The 14,379-nt window shown below is 34.9% G+C and overlaps 1 protein-coding gene across 19 annotated transcripts in view; it reads left to right on the top strand.

Moving 5' to 3' along the window:
- LOC308176790 (uncharacterized protein) overlaps positions 1-14,379 on the top strand; it is a 259,830-nt gene that overhangs the window by 40,312 nt on the left and 205,139 nt on the right. Inside the window, exons 1-2 of one of the 19 annotated variants that reach the window (XR_013938614.1) lie at positions 5,841-6,069; positions 6,500-6,576. The exons of 17 other annotated variants lie outside the window; for them this stretch is intronic. The gene's annotated coding sequence lies outside the window, so the exon portion shown is untranslated. Of the gene's footprint in view, positions 1-5,840; positions 6,070-6,499; positions 6,577-12,739; positions 12,831-14,379 lie in introns of those variants that run through there. One more of the 19 variants, XM_080552994.1, reaches the window with a different exon arrangement.

Here is a 14,379-nt window from a genome sequence, read left to right as displayed (position 1 = left end):
TGGAGGTCTTTAAGAGACGTTTAGATGTAGAGCTTAGTGATATGGTTTAGTGGAGGACTTGTTAGTGTTAGGTCAGAGGTTGGACTGGGTGATCTTGGAGGTCTCTTCCAACCCAGATGATTCTGTGAATCTGTGATCTCTCCGACCCTCTCTGAACTTCTCTGATCCTCTTTGACCCTTCTCAGAAGTTCTTCCAACTCTTCTACTTTCTTTGACCTTCTCTGAAGTTCTCCAAGCTTCTCTTACCTTCTTCAATATCTTTGACCTCTTAAGACTGTCAAATAAGGTCAAAAAAGATTTCTTCTGTCCTCTTTTCGTCTCTATCCTTCTCTTTTCTGATCTTGTCTTTGACCATCTTTTTCTCCATGTTGTCCAATATTTTCTCTGACCTTCTCTTCCCCTAGCTGACAATCTCTTTTTTTTTTTTTTTTTTTGTCTTCCCTAGCATCTTTTTTCTATCTTCTCCTGTTTCCTTCCCTTTTATAGTGCTGGATTCTCAGAATCACATTTGAGACAGGGTCTTATAAGTCATTGTTTTCAATTACAGGTTCACGTGGAGCTGGATTAACTTATTTCTTTGGTCAACTATGAGTTGTCAACACTTTCTCTTTGTATTGCGCATCATCAAGTCAATATACGTAAATGTTCTTTTGAATTTTTTATTTTTTAATTTGAGCATAAAGCTATATGAGAATTTTTGCTCTGGTCCTCAATATATATATAATATATATTTAAATATAATAATATATTTATAAATATATATATATAATTTAGGTTGTTCCAATTGGATACGGAGGTGACATTATTTTGTAGAAATTTTGGTAGAAAAAAGCTCTTGTTCATTTTTGTTTTTCTGTAACACTGTATTGCTCCTGACTGGGAGCCCTGTGGACACTGAGGAGTTGGTGATTCACAATACGGTTACTCTCAGTAACCCCAAAGCTGTGCTGTGCCGCCAGCACAGATCCCTTGGCTGTAGAATAACCTCGGCAGCTCAGTGTGATGGAGAAACCTGCAGCAGCTCCTGCTTGGTACTGCCATTGCACTACCTCGGTGTCCTTGCCTTTGTCTGAAAGTGCAGCAAGAAGTCTCATGTAAACTTCTTTTCTGTGTGATGGTAGAAATAATGAATAGAATTATTTTCTTGTAAGAAAAATCATATAATAGCTGGATTGATCCAAAAGGAGAAGCTTCTCTCCACAGACAGGGGCTGTTCAGTGTGCCATGGAAAAATCCATGCAGGATCTGTCCAATGCTAAACAAATACAGGGTTCCCAGAATCTTGTAAGATTTACTCACTACCTATGTTCCTTTTTATTCTTTCTTATCAGAACAGCTAATTTATTAAGCCATTTCTTGTCAGGCCTTTGTTACTGAGATCCAGAAATAAACCTGCAGCATTTCTCTCTGTGCCTCCTCCCCAGCCCCTGCCGATTCTTCCCCATTGTGAAGCAAACACCTTTTACATTATGGTATCTCTATTTATCTCTTTGGAAATTGTCCCAGCTTACATTACATTCAACTCTTTTTCATATCATTGCTATCACTTAAAACACTATATAGCACTGTGTGGTTTTGCTGTTTTTGTTAGGAAAATTCCCACTGTATGTATGTTTGGGGAAGAGGTTCAAGCTATTATCTAATATGCTGTGCAGCTAACCACAGAGTTGATTTTCCCTATTTTATAGAGAGGGTGATAACAAGGTAAATTCAGCTTAGGAAATGAAATCTTTTTTCCCATTCCTAAATTTTAATTCTTCTCCTCAGTGTTCCAAACTTCAGGTTAATGGACAATCAGATTTCAGCCAAGATGTCTCATAGCATTGTAAAAAGAAAGCATTTGAAGATATTTTCTCTTCTTTCTTATTTGAAATGGAGTTTTCCTTAGTGCTGTGTTCTCATTTTTACAGTGGTTATATTCATCTGTCATTTTGCTTAAGCAGTCACTCTTTAGGTCTTGATTACCCTTGCTTTGGGCAATCCCTTGTCTTTTAAATAATACGATGAAAGCAAATCCAGTGAGGCTTGCACAATGAGACCTTTAAGGTGCCGCTCAATCCTATTTGGTCTTGCTGCGACAAAGATTGGTCTTTCCTTTCATAGAATTCATGAGCACAAATGCAGTTGTCATTATACTTATAAAAAGCAGCCTATGCATGCAAATAGTTATTAACTGTATCAATGCAAGGCTCTTTCTGATGCTGGTTGAATTACTCGTAACAGAGATGTTTGTCAGTACCAGGGAATAAAAGCATTTCTTTTGGGAAGATCACTGCAGTCTTTCTGGACAAAACACTGCATGGGTTCTTAATATTTTAATATAATTTGAATATAATTTTAGTATTAATAATATTAATATATTAATATTCTTTTGATTCATTTTAAAAGGAATTATGACACACACACACACAAATTTAATTGGGTTTTACTTAAATTGATAAAAAGCCAAGATTGAATATCTATTCAATATCCAGTTTAGGAGGTTGGTTCATGTGCCTCAGTGTAATCTATGTGGATGAATCCTGTTGGTTCTTCCTGGGGTCTTCAGGGTAGATTTATAAATAACTAGTAATGCAAACAGGAGGGGGAAAACAAAACAACACCACAGGCTTGACACAATGAAAGCTGATAAGAGTTCCTTGCATCTCTGGGGCCATTGATTTAAAAACCTAAATACCTCTTAAACCTGTGTTACAGATTGTGAATTGTTGTTCTCCTAGATGGCTTTATGAATAATTCAAGTAACTGAACAGTACAGCCTGATCTTTATCACAACCTAGGAGAAAGAGCAACAGTTTCTTCTAGTATCTTTGGTTTTGGGGGTGAGGTTGCAAAATCTTCAAGTGCTTTGCATCAAACCTCTTCTTCTGCATTGTGTCTGCCTGGCAAGTGGAGACACTCATCACTATTTATACCTCAGTTACAGGCAGAGAGTGAGTAGCTATGTTGCCACTTTGTGCAAATAAATCAAAGATGCTAAGTCCTTATGGAGGTGTTTGATAGATCATATAGCACAGAGACAAAGGAAACAAGAAACCTCTAAGTCATAATTTAGCTCATGTATTCAGTTTCTGAACATAAAATATTTGTAGAACTTATATATATTTTATGGACTTATAATGGTAAATGCAACCCATTATCAAACTCAACATTTATTTATTTATTCATTTACAAAGCCAACAATGCTGAGCTAAAAGTGAGAACCAGAAACAAAGCTAACTGATCAACCTGAACGGAATTGGACTGTTTAAAAAAAAAAAAAAGTATTAGGAAAAAACATGGAAACAACAATATTTTGTGTTCAAATTTTGAAACCTAGATACATTGGAAAAGCATCTGTTTACTTTTTGTGCAATAATTACATTGACATGTGAAAGAGCTATAGATAGCTATATTAATGTAACTGAGAACTAGGAAGGGTTATTTGATATAGGCTATTATTTTTGATGCCCCAGTCAGTGTACAGGAAAAGCGGCCTGGATGAAAAAGGCTTGATAAAACTTCATTGTTCAAATATATGAATAGAAATGTTTAGCTTACTGCTTTAACTTAGATTGTTTAGCAGAAAATCATAGGAAAAGATGAAAGCTTAAAATTAAAATAAGTAATTGCAACTGAAAAATGTTTCTCTTTCTGGCTCAGTTAGGCATGTACTTAAAATCAATTTATTGGAACGGAGTCTGAAGAGGAGGCTGAAATTAGCACACTCTTTTAAGTGGTTAGTGAGTTTTTATGCTTTGATACTGGAATTTATAGAGTGAAGCCAAAGGATTTTTTTTTTCCCTTTTGTGTTTGTTTAGGAAAAGTTACACAGAGCTAGGTAAATATAATCACTGCAGAATTTAATGTTTTGCTATGGGGTTATTTTCACCAAGAAACAAGCAAACAATGAAAAAGAAAAGAAATCTGAAGCCAAAAGAGATAAATGAGATTGCTACAAGTAGGAAGAAAAAAAAAATCATTTGTGAATATGAATGCCGAATAATTCAAATTTTCTGAAATGGAATACACCATATAGTTTCCTTCCTAAAGTTACTGAAAAGTATTTTTAAATATGCAAATAAGCAGCAGTAAGTTGCACCAACGTTTTTGTGGGAAACCATGAGATTTTCTGATAGTTTCCACAGTAGAAATGCAAAGCTAGATAAAAATACCAAGCTTTCTTCTCAAATGAAGTTTACAAATCTGCACAGCCATTTTTTCTTTGCTTTTTTGATGTTTGCGCAATATAATTCAGCAGCCTGGTATACTTCTAATCACAATAGCATAATACTCCACTGATGACACCTGCCATCAGTTCCTTAGTTTCTGTTATCTCTATGGTGGCCCTAGCTTTTAAAGAGTTCATTCACTGGAGAGGAAGGAAATGTCAGTGATCTCTTATTGTTCAACAACACCAAGGGGTTTTCTGAGATTGGCAACCAGCAGAACGTTGCAGTGCAAGTATTGTATAAAGCTGCCAGCATAGACTTGCATAGTAGATCAGCATTTTATTGCAAATATAGAAAATGACTGATGTATTTTCTAGGTCAGGGCGGAAGAAGTTAAATAAATAAGGATACTAATGATTTGAGTAGGAGAAGGTTGTTATTAGACACATTTTGCATCAACTGTGAATGGGCAATAGTAAATTTTTTTTTCTTGCACTCTACAACAATATATAAAGTCCTGAGCACTAAAATGCTAACTGTGATTTTAACAAATTGCAAATAATACCATGCTTATCTTCACTTATGTATCTCTTAGATATAACATCACTGAAATAGTAGGCATTAGTGTGGATAGAGTTGACATATTTTCCGTTCTAGGAGAATTATTTTGAAGAGAAACTTCCAGACAGTCGCTGTAGTACTTGGAGGTGTTTTTTATTTCTCTTCTTCCCTTGAAATGTATTGTTTGTTTGGATATGAAAGAGGAGTCTAGCTACAAGTGCCTTACTTTTAAGGAATTTTAAATGTCTGTAATTGTTTGCGGGGGGGGGGGAAGTAGTTTAGTAAATGCTTTAAATCATTTGCTTCGTTCCAAAAAAAAGTTCTTCATAGCCATAGCAAGTCTCAGATAAGCTGGTGGAACTCTGGGTTTTCTGAGATACTACTTAAGAGATTGAAGGCAGCAAGGGGAGGAATGATTCCTAAGGCAACAGGATGGTTTCTCCAGATCTTTAAAGGTCTGACCCTATGCTTCAATTTGGAAGTGTGTGAGTAAGGCCTATGTTGTCTGAAGGAAAAGTAATTAGGAAGAACAGGCTCAACAGGAAAAAGAGCATTGGAAGACCATTTAAGGTTCTTAAAGAAAACTAATTTTTTTCTCGACTCTATTTATTCTTCATTTGTAGCTATTTCTTGTTTTACTCGTCTGAACTAAGTTTAAAAAACGAAAGTTTTGCCATTGAACAGCTCATAAGGGTAACCTTTATTAGAAATTTATCAGCTTTAGTACAATGCTGAGCAAATTTCTAACTGCCTTTTGAAAAATTTGATGAAAGTAATTTCTTTTCCCTTTTTTTCTTTCTTACAAATGATTACCTTTCTCCTATGTAGTCTTGCTCCTTCTTTGTAGAAAGAACAAGATGAGGTTAAAATATCATTGTTTATTTAAGATAATTGTTTGACAACTTTTAGAATTTGCACAATTCAAAAAGAAGTCTGTGTAAATGTGACAGGCACAAGTGACAGGAGCTGATCCTTAGCCTTCAGAATGCTTCTCTAAAGGGAGTTTTAATGCAGAACAGGTGGCTTGGCAGATAAATCTCCACCTGGGTAAATCGTGAGACAACAAAGTAGCCTCTTCTGACCTTTTTGCTGTAAATTCAGACAACTCTTCTGCTACCTAAGGTGGAACCAAAGAAGATATAATTTTCTGCTTTGGCTTTATAGTGAATTTTTCTTATTTTTCTTTATTTTTTCTTTAGTTATTTTTGTCATTCATTTCTATGTTTTTAAGTAATTTTGGATTATTGCAAGGGTAAAATATGTGCAGAAAAGTTAGAATGTTTGTATATTTGTAATAGAAGAAAAAAAATTAAGTCTACAAGGTTTAATTCTGAGGTCATTTCTCATTTCTTACCAGGTAAGACCTGACAGGGGTTACGTGAGACTTTGGCCCTCTCTTTGGAACAATTTAAAGCAGAACTTCTTTTTTTAAAAAACTGAATTTATTTCAGGTAAAAATAAAAAGGCATTTTATTTTTAGCCTTTGCAAAAAAAATCAGAGTCTATATCCACAAGACAACTTAAGACTTGTCACCAAACTGCCAGATAACAGGCTTATATTGGTCAGGAAAATATATTACAATTTTATCTACTTGTACTGTTCAATAAAACATTAGTATCTCAGCATTTTTATTTAACAATAGGCAACCTTAGGCCAGTAATTATGCAACAATTATAATCATAAAAACTGTCCCCTGCTGCTCACCTAGAAACAAGAATATATTAAACCAGAACTAACCATCTAAGAGGAAAGCAACAAACTACACTCATTTTTAATGCCCCTGCAGTGCACCATGGGAAGATAATAATTCACCCTCTAATTAGTATCCCTTCTGCTGCTGTTGGCGCAAGGACAGACAAAGAGGTATCCGCTTCATTACAAACTTGCCTTGGTAATCTTTAAATGTCTTTCTTCTCTGCAGGTTGAATGCATGCAATAGGGGTAAATAGAATGTGCAATTAAAAAAGGTTTGCTGGTATTGTTATTCTGACCATGCATGCTAAGTCTAATGAGTATACTGAAAAATCAAAAACAGCCATTTAAATGCACTTTTTTTCTTTTTGGCTATGGTATATTTCTTCCTTTTTGTCCTTCATTAGTTTCTACATTAGCAGGAAAAAAAGAGAATACACCAATGGGATAAGAGAGTGATAAATTTGCAGCATAACTGCAATAATTGTGTTGTTCAGACTTTGAGAAGTTGGTAGATGTCCTTAATCTGGTTTGAGAAAAACTGAATGACGATAGGCCTTAGTGCTTTAGAAGATTGAGCTTATTTGTTTCAAGAAAGTATATCAATAATAATGCATTTTATTTTAAAAACCAGAATAATTTTGCCACAGGCCACTATGGGTTTGAAATACTATGAAGTACTTCTATGTTATTTTTAGTGTAGAAATTAGTGATAATATTACTTTTACATTACTACTTTCCTTTAACTGACTTGTTTACATACGCACAGTGTACTTGTTGATTAATTTAAGCTTATTAAAGAAAATGTTACATGCCTGAGGGTATTTTCAGCTTGCCAATGTACAGCCAATTCCAGTCATTATCAAGAAATTTTAGTTGTTGCAATGACTTGCTGGTACAGTAAAAAACAAGGCAGCAGTGCTAAGAACTTGTGCTCTGGTTTGAATATGGCTTAAGTCAGTTCACTTATTTCCATTTGATAATGATCTGGGTCAAGTCCGTTAGCAGTTCTGTAACAAAACTAGGTGAAATATTGCCTCTTGAGTTAATTTTGAGGATTATCTTCTGAGTTTCAAATTACCTGCCTGTAACTTCCATTTATATCCAGTCCTGCCCTATGTGAACTTCTTGTATAATCACTAGGAGAGTTGTGTATGCTTAGGGGAGATGAGTATCATATCTTATTTTTTGTGGACAGTCAAGAGAAAAATCAAAAGTAATTCATAATCACTTCCATTTGAATATGCTCAACTAAGAGCTGGTGGGGGCTGTGTTATCAATGTGAAAGGATGCAACACTTATTCAGCAACTCTCTAGCCTTGGTGGTAGAACTATTGCTTGTGGGACAGAACTGAAGTCAAAGGTGACTCAAAGGACATATAGTACATAAGTTGCAAGTACAAAGGGCATATGGTTTATTTTCATTCAAATAGTGTTTCCCTGTTAATCCCGATTTGTGTTAATTCAAATATGGACAAATTAAGAAATGGATAAATTTGCTATCTTAGACTACGTGTACATTTGAAGAAGGAATTTGATGCCATTTTAAGCTATCTTAGGACTCATGCTGGGAAATAAAAGGTCTGGAGGTTGTCCTGTTTTAAAATCAAAGAACAGGTATCTTATGGAAAGCTTACAAGCTCTTATCATTGATGTATCTCTCTGGAGAATAAATGGAGAATGTGATTAATTATTTCCATAAATTTACCCTTAGCATTAAATTCACTTTAAAACGTCAAAATTTGATTTGCTCAGCACTCAGTCATATCAAAATTACTTTCTAGAGTTACTTCAAAAGGTAATTCAGTAACAGAAATTGTGCATAAGAAAATAATTGGATATAAATTACTATTATGTGGTGTTTTAGTGTAGCATGAAGCCACATTTTGCATGAGTAAGAATAGAAATAAAAACAAAATATCCTAATGATATTCTCTTTAAAAACAACCATACACTTGTAATAAAGACTAAACCATAGGGCAATTGCTAAATCACCAATGACATTGTGGAGTTAATGGATCTGAATGTAGTACTAGAACACTCCCCCACATGGCCATTAATCTCAATGGAGATGCTTTCTGCCTCAGTCATTATTGCTTATTGATCTGACACGTTTGACCATAACTTCTCATCTAATTATGTCATAGACATTTCTTCTTATCCAATTATGTGGTGCACTGTATCAGGTTACATTGTTTTTCATAACTTTACTTTAAGTCTCTCTCTCTTTTTTTTTCTTCTTTTTTTGTAATACTGTTTATCTGGTAAAAATGTGCTTAAATGTCTGGGACAAATTGTGGAAATACTTCCTTAAACACACTAATTTCTCTGGGGCAGGCCAGAATCTGCGAAAGGGAAACATGAACATCAGCTAGCCATGTTGGTTGTTTTTGCTTTGTTAGAACTAGTCTTTCTCAGAATAAATGTCAAGGTTTTACTCTGTAAGAGGATGGGGGGTGGGGGTGGGGGGGAGGAGTCATCATGAAAAACTTTGTTTTTATACTTTTTAACTCCATATGTCTTTTATCTTAAATGGGAGCTTCCCATTGCTAGTCTTTGACGCTCCGTCTCAAGGAGATGTTGTGCTTCACTTACGTCCTCTGTGTCATGTTATATTCAAAGTTTAATGCAGGGAAATGGAGCCAAACAAAGAAAACATCTCAATGACAAACATCTCTGATTTTGCTTGTTCTAGTAATGAATGATGGCACTTTGGGGAATTATTATAGTAGTAAATATAATAGAGTTATAAATACCAGTAAATAAATTAGTATAGATTCAAGCTTCATAAATGATATTTTAATTATATTACTTTATTTTCTCTTGGCTTTTATTTTCAGAGGTATCACTATTTCTGCAAAAATTGGTCATGTTAATCAAATTATCATTGATTGTTTTTAATCCAGAAAACCTTTTTCCTAAATTTATTTCTAAACTATAGGAAACTATCAACAGTTAGAGGGTCTGTTACTCTAGTAGAAAATGTTTTAATTCAAGATTACAATTTTTAAATGTAATTATTTGTTGTTATTATCCAAATATATTGAATTTCTACTGTAAATACAATATTTTTCTTTAACAAAACACATTACTATTTGGTGAGATGTGAGGTTTTTGCTAAGGAGAAAAGCAAAAGCTTAGAAGTTCTTGTTTTAACTGATCTTTACTACCAGCAATTTATATTGTCTGTTAATGAAACCCTTGGCATGGCAAAAATTATAGTGGAGACTTTGCTGAGAAGAAGAAAAGGCATAAAAGGGGTGAAGATGTTAGAAGGATGGAAAGGAATGGAGTACTCTATTATCAACATTCTAGGTTAAGTTTCTGGTGTATCTGAAGTCCTCTAGATTACATTCAGCTGACATGCTAATTTTTTGCTGATTTTTTGGGCTTTAGAACACAGTTTTGTACCTAATAAGTCACTGAGTTTTCACTCTTAGCTTCAATGCAATTGACTTCAATTTCTAGTTTCTGCAGGTGAGACTGAGAATAAACAGCAATAAAAAATGGAATAGTAACTAACAAAACAGATAAAAGTATTTTAACATCATTCTTAAATAGCTTTTTAAAGAGGCCAGTATTTTACATAATGGTCCATTATTACTCAATCCTATATGTATCATCTATAAAATAATATTGATTTAAGGTATATAATGTGTAATATACCTGCCAGTAAAGCGTATCTAAAGATATAATTACTGTTGTGTAGAGTAACCATTTTCTGATGCAACCTTTCACAAGCAAGGTAATGTAGCATTATGCTAGTTTCTTATATACCACAGCTCCTCCACTCATTATATGTTTTCACAGATTATTTAGTGATAATCCACATAGTGACCTAGTTCGCACAAAGTATAAACAACAATATTTCTCACTGTTTATGATTAATCACTTGAATATTTTAAAGATTAGAAGATTCTAGAATATTCATAGTATCTTGGACCTAAACTTCTGGAAACTAGAAAAGAAATCTTTAATGGAGTTTTATGATGTTTGTATAACAATGCATAATTGAGAGTAATTGATAGTAAGACTATCAGCATCATCACTTTGAGCTCTTGATCTGTTACTTTGAACACAAAGTATCTGTAGCCTATATGATTCCATTTAAATGGAATGAGATCCAGGACTCTAAACATGTTAGAAAGTGGTGTTTAGCATAACGGAAATGTCACCAAATGTTAGTGGTGATGGTGAAGACTTGACTGGCTACTCTACGTAGGTGTAGGCACGTAGGGAGCTATGGCTTTGTTAAAATATATTTGTACCTGTATTTGAACAGTTCTTGTTTTCCACTTATATTAATTGAGAATTATTTAACACTCCATGGTTCTTTAAAGGACTACATTGTAAATTGCATTTCTTTTCTGAGCTGGGCTAATGTTATTGGGCTGAATATTTTGTGCATGCACAGGATCAAATGATTATTAATAGTTCTAGTCTTTCCTGGGTTGCTAGCTGCACAATAATGAAAAAAACAGCATGGTCAAGGTACAAATCAGCTTGAAACATCTCCTGTGAACTTTTAATTCTAAATTAATACAGAGCAATTAAAAAGCTTGTACTTACATATTTCTTTTAGACTACACTAATGGTTTGGAAGTAACAAAGACAGACATTCTGATTAGATGAGACCAGGAGTTCACAGATCAATAACAGAATGTTGCAATACTTTCTATAATTCCAGATGATGTATTTTCTTTCAGTGACTTTCACTTTAGAAGTAATCATGGAAATTTGTAATTGTAAGATGAGAGGGCTTTGCTCCACAAATTCTAAAATAATGTAAAATTTAATATATCTATGAATATACCTGTCCTGCTGTACACATTGCAGTAAAAATCATATGGCTTACATCAGCTGAAGAATATAGTCACACTGTCTTCTATATCAACAGAGACTATTTATGATGGAATCTCCTTTCGGGAGTGACAACAGTATTTTAGAGCCCACAGAGTATGAGCGGTTTTCTTAGAAACATGGGGCTCTCTTACCTTTTTGACCTTAGTTATAGTGACAGAATGCAACTAGTGACTTGGCTCCTGGGAGTCAAGGTTTCTCACATAAACTGCACAACCGTTCTGGAGAAGGTATAGCCAACAAATGTATTTCATAGACAGGTGAGGGCTCTGTGATCTACAACGGAGGAAAGGATTTCTGAGTTCTTTCATAACTTCAGAAATTATTGATGGATGAAGAAGAGTTAGAAAACCCACAGATTTCAGACAATGAAGCAGTTAGAACAAATTTTCCATTTAGTGAAAATTAAAATGTTTTGTTATGATAACTAAATAATTAAATATTGGATGAAGACAATTCAGAATAAAGATGAATAAATTTATTTAATTTGCTTCTGACTTTCCCACTTTATTATAGTCAATGCTATCAAGAATCATTCACTCTGGATGTTGGATTTTGATATATATATTTTTTTCCACTGACTAATTGCATTTGACTTTTTGTCTTGTGTATTTCTGCTTTGGACTCATATTTTTTTTTTTTTTGTCTTTTAATCTGCAATGTCATTGATGCATCATCTTTTTCTCTGTTGAAAGAAACAGGTTGAGGGGTTGGATTGCTGAGACAGGATTACAACAGTGTATTAGCAATGTCTTTCTGTTTCTAGAGATGTTGCAGGCTGCTTCTGCTGTGTAGGGTAGCAATTATTAATTAATTTACTCTACTTCATGAAGTCTGCCCTCAACCCTTCCAACCCCTGTTCTTCAAAATGAAAAGTTGGACTTTAAAGTAGTAGGTGCCCAAGAAGAAGGAAGGTTTTTGATGCAATCGCTAAGGCAAGTACTGAAGAGCTTGTATTATCCATCTTGGAGCTGGCGTCTAAGAGATGTGCTATTTGAACACCAGTAAAAATTATCTGAGAAGTTTATTTCATCCATAGAGTTGAGCGGGAAAGTGAGAGATACCCATCCCTGGACATCTGAGCTTTTCTTATAGAGAATCTGTAGGGTTATTTCTGTAGCATTAGAACCATGTAGCCTACCACAGAGACTTGGCCTTTAATGCCAAGTCATTTTGCTTGCTACACCTCACATTCTTTCAAATGTGCTGCACTTCAAACCCGTCTCTGCTCATACAGTCTCTGTGTTTTTGCTGCTGCTGGAGGATATGTCTGACAGCCTTTTTAGAGTCTTTCTGTGATTTTTCAGGTTCTTGACATGGTCTTTGACCTAGCTGCCTCAATGTGCTGCTGCTACTCCCTTGTCTCTGTTCTCTCTATTCTTGTACAAAATTTATAGCTGGATTGTACAGCTTCTGTCTTATGTTATAATTTAAAACTTTGATGCGATCTTTAACAGAAATACCTCAATTGCAGGAGTGCAACATCACAAGTATGGATGATTACTGCAATCTACACTTCCGCCACCTTGGACAGGCAGGTCCCCAAAGGCTTACAGTTAAAGCAGGTACAAAAGGGGGGCAAGATGTCGACTGTCTATGCCTATGTCAGCTCTAACATTAGGGCACAGATGAAACAATTCTAGTATCTCCTAAAGGGCTGCACAGCAGGATACATTGCACCAGCAGCTGCAGTATGTGTTGAAAGGCTGGAGCAGATGCTCTCTATTCACTGTAGTCACCACTGCAAATTTAGCACCAGCAACTTTCACAGACTTTGAGCCCTAGATATCGGGACAATATATTGACACTCAGTAGGGAATCATACTAGAATAAAGGAATAGTCTTTCATTACTTCCAGTCTTGTTCACAAAACTCTAGAAACAACATGAATCTTACTGTTCAGGATATTCTGGTAGTTCATGAACTGAAACCTATTTTCATGCTTGTAGAAAGCTATGAAGAGTATTATTCATAAAATGTCTACTGTAAAATATAAGTAGTGCTATCTGAAACTGCTGATTTCACTATGGCCTAAAGTGACTTTTTTTTTTTAAACTATTCCTAATAAACAAAGATTCCTATCTGCATTTACTTGCTTTGAATTTTATGGAAGCAGCAGTTTTCTCACTACAATAAACCCAGATCAAAAAGTGTTTTCTTTTGAATTCAGATCAGCCAAATGGGCATCTCTTTCTGAATTCAGTTGTGCAGCTGATTTCTGATCTGCAGCGTAGCTAGGGGTTTCATGTGGTAAAAGGGGTATAACTCATTTACACTGAATAATGTATGCATATATAATATGTGCAAAACAGCCAGAAGCCAGAGAAATATCCTCCAGCTAACTACCTGTGTTTAATAAAATTTACTGTCCTTTCATGGAACTCCAGTCTTACAAGTATCCTTTAAAATTTAGATTAGATGTGTTTTACCTAAATTATTGTACTATCAGAGAGTACCATACTACCATCTTTCAGTGTGTTTCTGTGATTCTGTGAACAAATGGGCCTAGGACTTTAGAGCAAGCTTCATTCTTTATATGTGCACGTTAGCAATAAAAAATGACTTTGCATTTTGATGCATTTCTGTAGAGAGATACTTGAGGTTACCCACATGATGCAGGACTTCCCTGGTAAAATGCTTCAGCTGTTAAGCAGGAGGTTGGCTTTGAACTACTGTAATGGCTCTTTCTTATATGGTCTTAAACTCTGCAAACAAGTGCAAAGCTTCACTGTATTTCCAAACACCAGAATCAGGCTGAGTGGTCTTTAACTGTTTCCTTGTCTTTCAGGAGAACTAGGGTTCTGCATTAGCCAGCATTTGATTCATAAGCAGTTGCTACAGGTAAATAGAAAGCTGCATTGTTGTCTGCAGGAGACTGAAAGCTCTCAGACAGAGATAGTTACTGAGAAAATGAAGTTTTGTAGGGAAGCATGCTAAGCAATCAAATAGGAGCCATTAAGCATGTTGGTTTTTTTCCTCCAGTTTAGATTCATTTAGATGTTGAACTTAGTGATATGGTTTAGTGGAGGACTTGTTAGTGTTAGGTCAGAGGTTGGACTAGGTGATCTTGGAGGTCTCTTCCAACCTAGACGATTCTGTGATTCTTTTACAAAG

Source organism: Anser brachyrhynchus (assembly GCF_964034855.1).
Source record: "Anser brachyrhynchus genome assembly, chromosome: 12".
Taxonomy (NCBI): domain Eukaryota; kingdom Metazoa; phylum Chordata; class Aves; order Anseriformes; family Anatidae; genus Anser; species Anser brachyrhynchus.
Note: the sequence above shows the minus strand (reverse complement) of the source record. Positions and strands in the feature narration are given on the sequence as shown.